Source organism: Chionomys nivalis, chromosome 11, assembly GCF_950005125.1.
Source record: "Chionomys nivalis chromosome 11, mChiNiv1.1, whole genome shotgun sequence".
NCBI lineage: Eukaryota > Metazoa > Chordata > Mammalia > Rodentia > Cricetidae > Chionomys > Chionomys nivalis.
In genome coordinates this window covers 4049744-4061897 of record NC_080096.1, presented here as the reverse complement: position 1 = coordinate 4061897, position 12154 = coordinate 4049744, and the positions used below count along the sequence as shown (strand labels likewise).

The 12154-nt window shown below is 50.8% G+C and overlaps 1 protein-coding gene across 2 annotated transcripts in view; it reads left to right on the top strand.

Annotated features, from left to right (window-relative positions):
- Acot7 (acyl-CoA thioesterase 7) overlaps positions 1 to 12154 on the top strand; it is an 88364-nt gene that overhangs the window by 15176 nt on the left and 61034 nt on the right. The window lies entirely within an intron of this gene.

Sequence of the window (12154 nt, the reverse complement as noted above, 5' to 3'; positions counted from 1 at the left end):
AAATTCGGAACTAGCCTGAACTACACAGTGAGGACTGTCTCAATAACCAAGAGCATGGGACTCAGCAGTTAAGAACCCTACTGCTCTTTGAGAGGATCCAGGTTTGGTTCCCAGAACCCACATGGGACACCTGGCAACCACCTGAAACTCCTGCCCTCTTTTGGCCTTCACAGATACCTGCACACGTGTGGTAGGCACACATGCACACACACACACACACACACACACACACACACACACCCCTAGCATGTGCAGGGTCTGGACTTCATGTGGCTTTGTGTCTGTATTTGTCCCTCTCTGTGAGTGGGTGGCACTGCACTGTGAATGTCCCGTCAAGTGACAGATGAACAGATTCTTAAGGGGCTTAGGCTGTTGTATAGAAGACTGATGTGAATACTTGACCACAGGCCTCACTGGTGCTTGTGGGTGATTGTAGGCATGCTGCAGGTGGATGTAGGCTGGTGTGCTCAGCATTGGTCCTTGAATAATACACATGCTCTCCGGACTGTATCTGCTCCTTATACAGTCGCTCAGGATTCAACTCCCCACAGCCTTGCTTATTTTTGTACATGCTTAGAGCAAATGAATACATTCAGATATCTCTGCAAAGACAGAAGAATTAAATGTGAGTGCCTGGGATCCTTAGTGCCAGGTTCAGTGAAGTTTCCCACAAAGACTTACTCGTTCTGTAAGCTTCAGGGCTCATCTCCATCTTCGGGTCACACTACTGAGGTTTTTACTTCTTTGCTTAAGTGTCCCTGAGTAGCTGGGGATGAGACAGTGATGTCGGCGATTCCGACCCTGGTGTTGGGTGTTCCCCTCTTTGGACGGCTGTAAGAAGGTGCAGAGAGGTGATCGTCTCAGGCTGTAGTTCCATTTTCCAAGTCTTCAATTTCCTCACTGTTTTCCTTAACCCTTCAAGCAGTAGTTGGAATTTTCCGGGTTAGCCTGATGCGTTCTCATGAGTCTGCGACTTCCTGCCACCTTGCACTCAGCTTTCAGTCTGATGATTAGCTGTGCTGTCCACATGGTGATCTCGCATCGGCTAGTGCTTGTCTTGGAACTCAGATTCAGAACTGAGCCCACGCTTCACTGGGTGGAAAAGTACTGGGGAAACTGGTCACGCTTGCAAGGGCCTGGTGACTGTGTCAAAAGTGGCTTCTTTCTGGTGTCAGTGTGTGTGTGTTCTTTCTACTTCTTTCTTGCTGAGACAGGGTTTTCTGGAGGCTCAAGGACACAGGTTCAGAGGTATTAGCCCCTTGTTGCCAGGAGGGCGGAGCAAAAGAGTTATGCCACTGTGGGCAGGAAGCCTGAAGCACAGGCTCTAAGAGATCATTTTATTTATTTATAGTTAGGATAATGAATAACAGGTTTTATTATTAGTTCTTCCTTTTCCTTCTTGGTTTATATATATGTCTGTGCACCATGTGCATGTCTGGTGTCTGTGGAGTTGAGAAGAGGGAGTCAGATCCCCTGGGACTGGAGTTCCAGACAGTTGTAAGACATCATGCGGATGCTGGGAACCAAACCTGGGTCCTTTGGGAGAGCAATAAGTGCCTTAATCTCTGAGCCAACACTAGCCCATCCATATGACATTTAATACACTTGTGTCATTGTCTTTTGTTGACATTTGCATACCCATCATCTTTCTGTCCCCACCCTTCGGTCCTCTTCCTTCCTTCCCACAAACAGTTCACAAACACACATACGCACACACTCACGCAATACACACGCACACATGCGCGCACATGCACACTCACACACACAATCACACACAATGCACGCATGCATGCACACGCGCACACGCGCATACACACTCACACGTGCACGCTCACACAATCACACACGCAATGCATGCATGCATGCACACGCATGCATACATACACACACTCACATTCAACTTTTTTGAGATATCTTTTTGAAGTCTGGATCCACCTTCCTCTGGCCTGACGGCTGGGTTGTAGAGGGAAGGAACATGCCCTCTGTCTAGGGGATGTGGGCATGTCACGTCCTGAAAGTCTGCTGAGGTCCTCTGTAAGCTGGCCTATTGTTCTTTTGAGTTTCAGGTGCCTGGCTGGCTCTGTACCCACTTCTCTGTGACTCTAGAACTTGGTGCTTGGCAAGGTCACCTACTCTTTGGAAAGAATGCTTTTCCATGTTGTTGAAAGCTGCAGAAGGTGGTCTATATTCCCTGGAAAAAAACCAAACACAAAGGGAGGTGTGGGTGTGGCCTGTTCCTAGCCCCCGGCTGGCTCTCCGTTGTCTGTTAGTGTAGGAGCAGCGTTACCAGCTAGCAGAGTGGGTCTTTCTTTTGAGACAGGCCCTTCTATGTAGCCCTGACTGGTTTGGAACTTGCTGTGTAGACGAGGCTGGCCTTGAATTCACAGAGATCTGCCTGCCTCTGCCTCCTGAGTGCTGGAATAACAGTCATATGCCACCATGCCTGGCAGCTGGGTGTTTTTGCTAAGTCTTGGGAGTGCCTTTCTGGGTCAAGGGTGCTTTTGGAGGGTCCTCCCAGCGCATGGCTCTCACGGCCAGCCTACGTCCATGTGACTTCCCATATCCATTTGGCTATTTATAACTTCTTGAAATAAAACTTGCAAACCACAAAGTTCACCCCTTAGGCTATACATGCGGTCCCTGGATGTTTAGTGAACCCAGATGTTGCTCAACCTGTGTTTTCCTGGGCACTTCCATCAGCCACAGACACACGCACCTGTGCTCTACACGGTGCTCCATTCCCCCACCCAGGCCCTGGCAGCTGTCGGCCTACCGTCTGCCTTCTTCTACTCTGTTCTTTGTGGGTTTGGTGATAGAGCCCAGGGCCTCATGGGTGCAGGATGAGTGTTTAGTACTGAGTCCACAGCCTTTTACTTCTCAGAGAAAGACTCAAGTGTAGCTGTCAGCCTCAGTCACAGCCTTCCTGCCTCAGCTCTCTGAGTGCACAGGCTGGACCACCACTCTCTCTGCTTCTGATACCGTTGGTGTGTAGGCCCCTCAGTCCTTTTTAAAAAGTTAATTTGTTTATTCTTGTTCGTGTGTATGTGTGGTGTGTGCATGTCTGTGCAGGTGTGTGGAGCCCCAAGTCCCTGTGAGGTGTTTCCCTCCATTTTTCTCCACTGGCTTCTTGTTGTTTTGTTGGACAGGGTCTACCTCTCACTGGAACTTCCTGATTTGGCTAGACTGGCGTGTTCTGCAAATGCCTTGAGGTCTTCCTGCCTGCACCTCCCAGCTCTGGGATTACAACATTTTGAGCCTGGCTTTTATGTGGATGCTGAGAATCCAAGCTCAGATCCTCTGAGTCATCTCTCGATCTCCCCGCCAATCCTCTTTATGGTCAAATGATGCTCCATTTATGGACTTAGGAGTGATGGACATGAGGGTTGTTTCCTTCTTTTGGTGTATGAGGGTGCCGCTGTAAATGCTCCCAGACGTCTGGTTTTGTCACATAGGTGACTTCTAGTTAACTTAGTAGGCAGAAGCATCAGCTCTGACTGTTCTTTTTTGGAATTATTCATTCATGTGGCTGAACCCTGGGCTGTCATCCTCTGTCATGCTCAGTTACCATTACTCTGGAGGCCTATAGGTGCCTTACCACTTGAGGTGGGTAGTGTGCTTGATATATCTGGGGCCAGGCATGGGAAAAGCGGGGGTTGCTTAGGGAGGAAGCAATGCCTACCTGGAGGGAGGGGGCAAGTCCAAAGGGCACAGCACTGGGTGCCAGGGCTGCTCCCCTACTTGCTTTTGGCTGCAGCTTCTAGAGGGAGCAGAGACTGAAGAACATGCTCCTACTGCAGCGAGCCTTGTCTCTTCAAGTCCGCAGAAAGGGAGTCACCCAGGCCTGCCTCAGGGAGAAGGTCAAACAGTGAGTTAGGACCTGGGAGGAACTGGGGTTCCCCAAGTAGGAGAAATATGTTGAGACCTGCCTTGATACCTGGGTGGTCGGAGCTGTGGTGTCCAACCCTGGGTCCTAGGATGCTTTGGTGTCCTTGGGGTGCTTTCTTCTGACTTGAAGGTAAGAAATGGACCGGAACCGCAAGGCTCTGGAGCCTTGTGGTGTCCGCTGCTTGCAGGTGTGATGCCTGGTCCCGGGTCTTTCTGAAGCAATACTCTTCTCTTTCTTGGTCCAGGAGAGGGAGTGGGGGTGAGGAATGCTTATCCTGGCCAGGAGATCTTTGACTGACTCAGGGAACCCCATCTTGCCTAGTGTACAAGGCATGAGGCAAAGATGGGAGAGATGCACTTGGTCCTGTCTTGTCGTGTGACTTACTCACATCTGACACGACCATGGTGCTTTGCCTGGATAGGCTACAGTCAGGTCTGGCACATCTCAGGCCTGTCCATGGTGCTCTCTGCAAATGAAGGCATTTCTCCTCAGGATAAAGTGCCCCTGGGTAATCAAAGACCCAGGTTCTGCATCCCAGGGAGGGACCCTGGCAGGCTGTGTGGGTGGGGGAAGGCCCTGAGGGCTCCGCAGAGTTGGTCTCTGACTTAGAGCTCTGAGGCCTGTGACCCCTGGCTTCCCTCTGGGGAGAAGTTTGGTGTAGTTGGGGGAAACTTGTTTAGGATCATCTGTCCCCAGCTTCTAGGTGTGCACTAGCCCTAGGCTGTCAGACCAGGGAGGGAGGGCCAGGGAGTCCAGGGGGGCAGGGCTGCACACCCTCTCTTTGGGGCCTAGCTCTTGTGGTGATCAGGGGAACAGGGTTACTGCTCTCCTTCAGGAAGTCTGGCTCTTAGAGGTACCTGTAATAATTTGCCTTGGTTGCTTTTATCAGATAGTCACCTAATTAGGAAGTCCCCCAGGGCTGGGCCTGTCAGAAGCAGAAGCTGGAAGCAGGTCCTTTGGTGGGGCTGGCTGCTAGAGCAGGCCTGGCTGCTGCTTTTTGTCTGCTGGGCTCTTTGGCCTCAATCCCTGTGACAACAGACACAAGGCCTGGGGCAGGTCAAGATGCTCTTTCTGGAAGGACACTGAGTAGCCTACAGTTGGCTGTGTCCGTTGCATGAGCCTGTTAGCCCTGTAGCTTAGTTTCCATTTCAGTTCTGCCTGCAGGTTCATGGGGAGCAGTGCTGCTGAAGGTGCTCTGGGAGTCGTGTGAGGTCTGGTCCCTCCCAGGGACCAGCCACTGCACTTGTCCCTGGGCACTGTGGCTATTGACTTTGCTAACCAGTGGTGGGAAGTGGGCGTGATGAGAAGAAGTGGCCATGGTGGGAGGCACTGGGGACCCTTGGGGTAGCTGGTAGCTCTGGAGCTGTCCTGTCTGAGAAGTGGTAGGAGCAGACTGTGAGGTCCAGACAGTTCTCATGATCATGTGAGGGCTGGGGCTAGACATCTGTCCCCTTCCAGCTACCCTTAGGCCCTGCTGCTAGAGTCATATCTGAGATTCAGTGGGATGCAGGCTTAGATCAGGCAGTCTCCTTTCCCATCAGTCTTTCGGCAAGTCTAGATGGCTGGCAATAGCTTCTGGCTGCGGCTCTTCTTGTTTGAGCAGGGCTGGGGAGGGCAGAGCCTCCAGCCGGCATCCTGAGTACTACTCAGTGGGGACACCTCTGCTTTCCTCTCCCCTGGTGTAGTTGCCAGAAAGGGCTGTAGAGTTGCTTCTTCTGTAATGATCGGTAAAACAGTTTCCATGACAACTGGCTTTGATTGCTACAGCCTCTTCCTGTTTAGATTAAGCAGTTCAGGAAGTCAGCACCATAGTCCCTGAAGCCTGGTCTGGTCAGTGGTTTGTTGAGATGGAGCTGGTCCAGGCAGACCTTGACTGCTTCTAAGGATGAGTGGCTCTAACTACCATTATTCTTGCTTCCTCCTCTTTTTATCCCCCCCCCTTTTTGTTATTTTATTTTATTTTATTTTTCTGAGACAGGTTTTTTTCTGTGTAACCTTCCTGGAACTCACTTTGTAGACCAAGCTGGCCTCAAAACTCATAGAGATCCACCTGCCTCTGTCTCCCAAATGCTAGGTGGGATTAAAGGTATGCACCATCATTTTTCTTCTTCTCTGAGCTTGTTTGGAGGCTGTAGCAGGGGAGTGTAGCTACTCATATACCCTTGACTGAAGCTAGGCCCTCCTATATACAGGGAAGGTCTCCTCTTCCATCGAGAGCCCTGAGTGCACAGCTTTGGGGCGGATGCACGTGAAGTAGTGAAGGAGCCATGGTGATGGGTGACCTTCATATCCTGTTTTTGTTTTTGAGACAGGGTCTCATTTTATAGCTTTGAATGGCTTGGACTCGCTATGTAGATCAGGCTGGTCTCGAACTCACAGAGATCTGCCTACTTCTGCCTCCTGAATGCTGGGACTAAAGGTGTCTTCCATGAGGGCTTTCTTGACCCCTTCTGAGTCCCAGTCTGGGGAGTTCTAGTTTCATGGTTTCCTAGCCCCGCAGGTACTGTTCATCACAGCTCTCTCCAGTGCTAGATCGAATATGTGGGGAACACTTGGATGTAGCTCCTGTGCCAGGCAGCCTGGGTGGCCTCGTGTAGCCAGGGAGGCCATCAGGAATACCCTGGTCCTCTGTCTACTCACTGTTAGGAATTTTTCCTAATGTGAGCTCTCTGCCAACGCAAAAATTCCAATCAAGCCAAATCAAAACAAGCCAAATTAAGAAATATCCAGGTTTAATGGAATTCTTGCGCTCTTGGGTGGGTGGCCCCGAGGGGGAACCAGGAGGAAGGAAAAGGGACCACATGATCCTCTTTTGGGAGCTCACTTAAATACTCTGTGGGAGCGGTCCTGACCCCCTCCCTAACCTGGCATCCTGGGATTTGGAGTCCAGACCAATACAACTCTGAAGCCTGAGGGCTGGGGGCTATGCTCCCAACTTAACACTCACCCTAGACATTAGGTGGCACCCAAAGCTGAGATCGGAAGGGAGAGGACGGGAAGTCAGCACAAGACACCCAAAGACCAAGTTCTCAGCACAAAGGAGATTGACTTGCCCTAGAGGGACAGAGGTCAGGGAATAAGAGACAAAGACAGGAGACAGAGAATGAGGGAGAAGGGAAAATAAAGAAGGGATAAGGGGAAGAGATATTTGCCTGAGGGACAAAGAATTGCCTCTGGATAGAGCGGAGACAGACGTGACCCACAGGAAAATGGTGGTTTAGGAAGGGAAAAGGGAGCCCCTGTGTTAGAATGAGTTGGTTAATTCTGACTGGCATGTTAATTAGGGTCGTCACAGGGGGGCTTTTGATTACTGGACTTCAACACTTTGATAGCTGGATCTTGGTAGCCATCCCCAGGTGGAGGAAGTGGCCAAATAAATAGCCAGCTTTAGGAATGTAATCTAGTGGTTTTTAGCAAGGCAGAGGGAATGGGGGAGAAGGGCAAAATGCAAAACCTGTGGGCGCCATGTTTGAAATGTTAGTTCCTACATTGGCCATGCTCTGGCCTGCTAGAGCCCTTCAGGAAGTCTAGCCCTGGTGACCTGGCTCTGGATGGAGTCAGAATGTTCCCCATTTGGAGCCTCTGGGGTTGTGGCTGGTCTCTAGTCCCAGCCTCACCCTGCTCCCTGTTAGGAATTTTTCCTAATGTGAGCTCTCTACCCATACAAAAATCCCAATCAAGCCAAATCACAACAAACCAAATTAAGAAATATCCAGGTTTAATGGGATTCCTCCGCTCATGGGTGGCCCCAAGAGGGGACCAGGAGGCCTTGAACACGACCACTGGCGGGAGAGGAAAGAGACCACGCATTTCTCCTTTGGGATTTCACTTAAATACCCTGTGGGAGTGGTCCTGATCCTCCCAGGGAGGGGTCAGGACCTGGAATGCTGGGATTTGGAGTCCAGACCAATATAGCTCTCAGGCCTGGTGGCTGGGAGGCATGCGAGGAGATGGGGGCTGTGCTCCCAACTTACCACTCCCTTTCTTTCCCACCTGCCTGTGTCAGACTGTCTTGTTGATGTTGTGGGTGCTGGTCTGTGGGCCACACATGGAGTCTTTGGTCATTTCCCTGCCCCAAGCATGTATGAGGTTGGCAGTCTGGGAGAGGTTGTTGGCTCTTTCCCCTTCTGCTGTGGAGCCTAGAACACCCTTAGATCTTTTTCTTGCTGTGGATGGTTCTCCTACCCCTGCCCACTTTGGGGGTTTGTAGTATTGTTTCTGACTGTGCCCACGTGGGAACTCACACCCTCTCCTTGTTCTCTGGGCACCTGCTGAGACCCAGGGATCTTCTGACCTGTCTGTGCTGGAGCTAGTGTGACTCAGCCCTGCCCACACCCCTGCAATAGGCTCAAGTCCTTCCTGTCTTTGTCTTTGGGTGCTTGGTGGGACCACGTCTTAGTCCTTTAGGTTTTCTCTGTTGAGTGGAGGGAGCCAGCACACCCCTCCCCTAGTTGTCATGGTTTCCACACATCAGTGGTTTAATTTTAGCACTGACATTTCCAAGGCGGATTTAGAGATACTGGCCGCAGTCTCAGTGGGCTGCGGGAGGAGGAGACAGAGGTCATCTCCCTCCCAAGCTGCTGCCAAAACGGGGTGTGGGGCCTCTGAATGGCTCACTAGTGCCACACACTGTTGCCTTAGTGGAAGAAGGAAAGGCGTCTGAAGGGGATAGGATGGATGTGGGGGTGTAGCCCTCCTATGGGAGTGACTTAGAGCAGCCGAAATGAAGACGTCAGATCCAGGAGTCAGAGTCTTTCTTGCCTCATGGTTTCTGCTGGCTTCCAGGGATCTCCGGCGTTTCCTGGCTGTAGCCGAGGCACGCTAGTCTCTTACTCTCTCTGTAGTGGCTTTTCTCTGTGTCTCAGAATTTCCCTGTTCCTGTAAGGGCATTAGAGCCCGTTTTGGATGTGAACTCTAAAATACTCATGCATTGAAAGCCTGGTTCCTGATGCAAGAGGTGGGACTTTGGGGAAATGGCAGGGTCCCTGAGGGCTCTGCCTTCATCAGTGAGTTAGTTCATTGGTGGATTTGGAACTGGAATAAAAGTGCGTGTACGTGCGTGTGTGCGTGCAGGAGTGCGTGTTGGGGCATCTGGAGCAGTAGTCACTGGTTGTGTAACTTTGAAGAGTCCGCCCTACCTTGTCTTTTTGCCACTTTCCAGACCACAGAGCTTGACATATAGGAAGGGAAGATTGGGTCTGGCTCCTGGTTTCCTTCAGTCCATGGCGGTGGGGAAAGCAAAGGAGTGGGGGCAGGCAAAGGTTCATATCATGGTGGCCTAAGAAGCAGAGAGTGAGGCAGGAACCGGGCCTACCCCTGCTTCTGCCTAGGCTCTGCACCCCACTCTCAGAATCTCCCCAGCTAGTGCTCCCAGCTGGGAACCAAGTGTCTAAAGCATGGCCTGTGGAGGGGGACATTTCACCCCTGTAACAGCTGAGCCTCTGCTGTCCCTTCGTCCCCATGCTGCTCCGCTGTGGCCTCTAGGGCCAAAATCCATCTGCCCTGCTTTTAGATTGCTCCAAGTCTTTGTCGTCTTTGTCATGAAGTCTGGCTACAAGCAGTGTGGGTTAATTAACACCTGCAAAAGTCTAACTCCAAATGCAGCCACTTTCCTAGTTGTTGGGTGAGGCTTGGTCCTAGAAATAAACCAGGTTCAACCCAGGTTATGGGTTCCATGCAGGGCTCTGGGCTGGGCTCTACCTTGGAAAGAGCCCAAGGAGTTTGGGGCCAGGTACTGTCAGAACAGGTGTGGCCACAATGCCTGCTGTGAGTCTGTGGCTAAGAATGGCTCCTTGGCTGGAGAGATGGCTCAGCGGTTAAGAGCGCTGACTGCTCTTTCAGAGGACCTGGGTTCAATTCCCAGCACCCACATCGCAGCTCACAACTGTAACTCCAGTTTCAGAGGATCTGACAACCTCACACTGACAGACACAAGCAAAACACCAATATACATAAAATAAAAATAAATAATTCATAAAAAAGAATGGCTACCACTTCCCCTGGGGTGGTAGTATGCGCCTTTAATCCCAGCACTTTGGAGGCAGAGGCAGGAATATCTCTTGAGTTCAAGGCCAGCCTAGTTAACAGAGTGAAGAGTTACACAGAGAAACTCTGTCTTGAAAAACAAACAAAACCAAAAACTACAGGAAAGAATGGCTCTCTGACCTTGGTCCTTCTCCCTTATTCTGATGCCTGTGTTTGCTTTAGAACAGCATTCCCTACCTCACATCTGCCCCTGGACTGCATGGACTGCGTGGACTGCATGGCATCTGCAGTCCCGGGGGCAGATGTGGGCTGCACCCTGAGAATACACCTGCAGGGTGCTGCAGGAATGGCTGGGCCTGGCCAGTTTGCGACTGCGGAGGAGATGGCCGGGTAGACTATTAGCTGATGGGATGTAAAATTGAAACCCAGTCCCAGTCCAGTTGACATCCCCCTTCTCCAGGGGCAGCTGGAGCTTCTAGCTGGTCACTCTCCAGTGTGCGTCCAGCTCAGATTGTCCCCACTGTTATTCCTTATTCTTTCTGAGACAAGGTCTTGCTATGTTTCCAGGCTAGCCTTAAGGTAATGTTAATCCTCCTGCCTCAGCTTCATGAGTGCTGGGATTACAGGTGTGAGCCACTATATCTGGCTTTGTACCCATCGTTATTTTTTAAAAATTATTGTTGAGGGGCTGGAGAAATGACATAGCAGTTGAGAGCATTTGCTGCTCTTCCAGAGGACCTGAGTTCAGTTCTGAGCACCTACACTGCATGGCTCACAGCCATCTACAGCATCGCTCTAGGAGATCTGACACCCACTTCTGGCCTTCAGAGGTCCCTGCACACATGTAGCATACATACAGACACATAAGCACAAATAAATCCTTAAATTATTGTGTGCGTATACACATCCATGCATAAATAGCTTTAGGTCAGTTATGTGTGTGCAGTTATTTGTAGGGGAACTTGTAATAGGTCTGGCTCCCTCCTCTAGCAGCCACCATCTGCCTCTACCTCCTCTTGCTAGGGTGGGGATCCCAGGTCTCCCCTTGGCTGTAGTGTTGATTTGTGGTACAGGTCGAGCCTTGGGGAGAGGGCTGGGATACAGTTGCCCCAGTTTTGGCTGAGCATCCTAGACACAATTTTTTGGGAGCTTCTGTGATAAACACAAATTCTTACAATACTTAAGTGAAGGTTCTAGAAGCTGCCTTCATAGTCTAGGACTCCTTGTGCATTGCTAAACCTCACGTTACCGTTACAGCGTGCAGCCACTCTGCAGCTCCGCACCCTGGTGTCAGGCAGGCTTGGTCGCTATGTACCGTTTGACTTGGTGAAGGGGTGGCCTTGAAGGTGGGTGGCATCACGAGCGTTTGCCATTTGTGTCTGGCTCTTTCTTGAAGCTTTCAGCCCAGCAGGCTAAGTATGTGGTGAAGGGAGCAGCACTGCTTAGCATGTGCTGGGTGCCAGCTGTGCACAGTCCCCTGGCTGGGCAGCAGGGCCCTGGCATGTTCCCAGGCTCTTTGTCTCCCTGAGCCATCGTTGAGGCGTCCCTGCTGTGACATGTCCATTTTACAGGTGAAGAGGTGAAGGAATGATTAATCCAGTTAAATAATTGATTGGCAGCTTGTCCTGGAGTCCCGCCTGCTCAGAACTGGGGCCAGGCCTGATCTCTCAGAGTCCTGACTTGCTCAGACTGCCAGCTACTGCTGTAAGAAGGCTTGGCAGCTCTAGGCCTGAGCCTGCTAGCAGGTCTGGGACCTCACTCAGCAGGAGTGAGCTGCAGATAGCGTTAGACACATAGGCATGCTCCCATTACATGCTATTAGTGGATGTCTGGGATGTTGCTAGTGCTACCAGGGCGATTTATGATAGCACCGAACTGGCTTGTTGAGAGCCCTGAGCTTTTGTGCAGCCTCTGAGTGGCTGTCTGCTGAAAGGAAGCGCAATATTTCTTTTCTGGAAGAATGAGCTAGTGTTTCTATTCTCCCTGACCCTGAGAGATCCCAGCTCTCAGCCTTGGGTCCTTGGTACCACATTGCATCCCTTGAGGACAGGCAATCAGTGGACCTGTGAGTGTTTAGTCCAGAGGTCTTGAAGCTGTGGCCTGTGCCTAGTTTTTATTTATTTATTTATTTATTTATTTATTTATTTATTTATTTATTTTTAAAGATTTATTTATTTATTATGTATACAGTGTTCTGCCTCCATGTATGCCTGCAGGCCAGAAGAGGGCACCAGATCTCATCACAGATGGTTGTGAGCCACCATGTGGTTGCTGGGAGTTGAA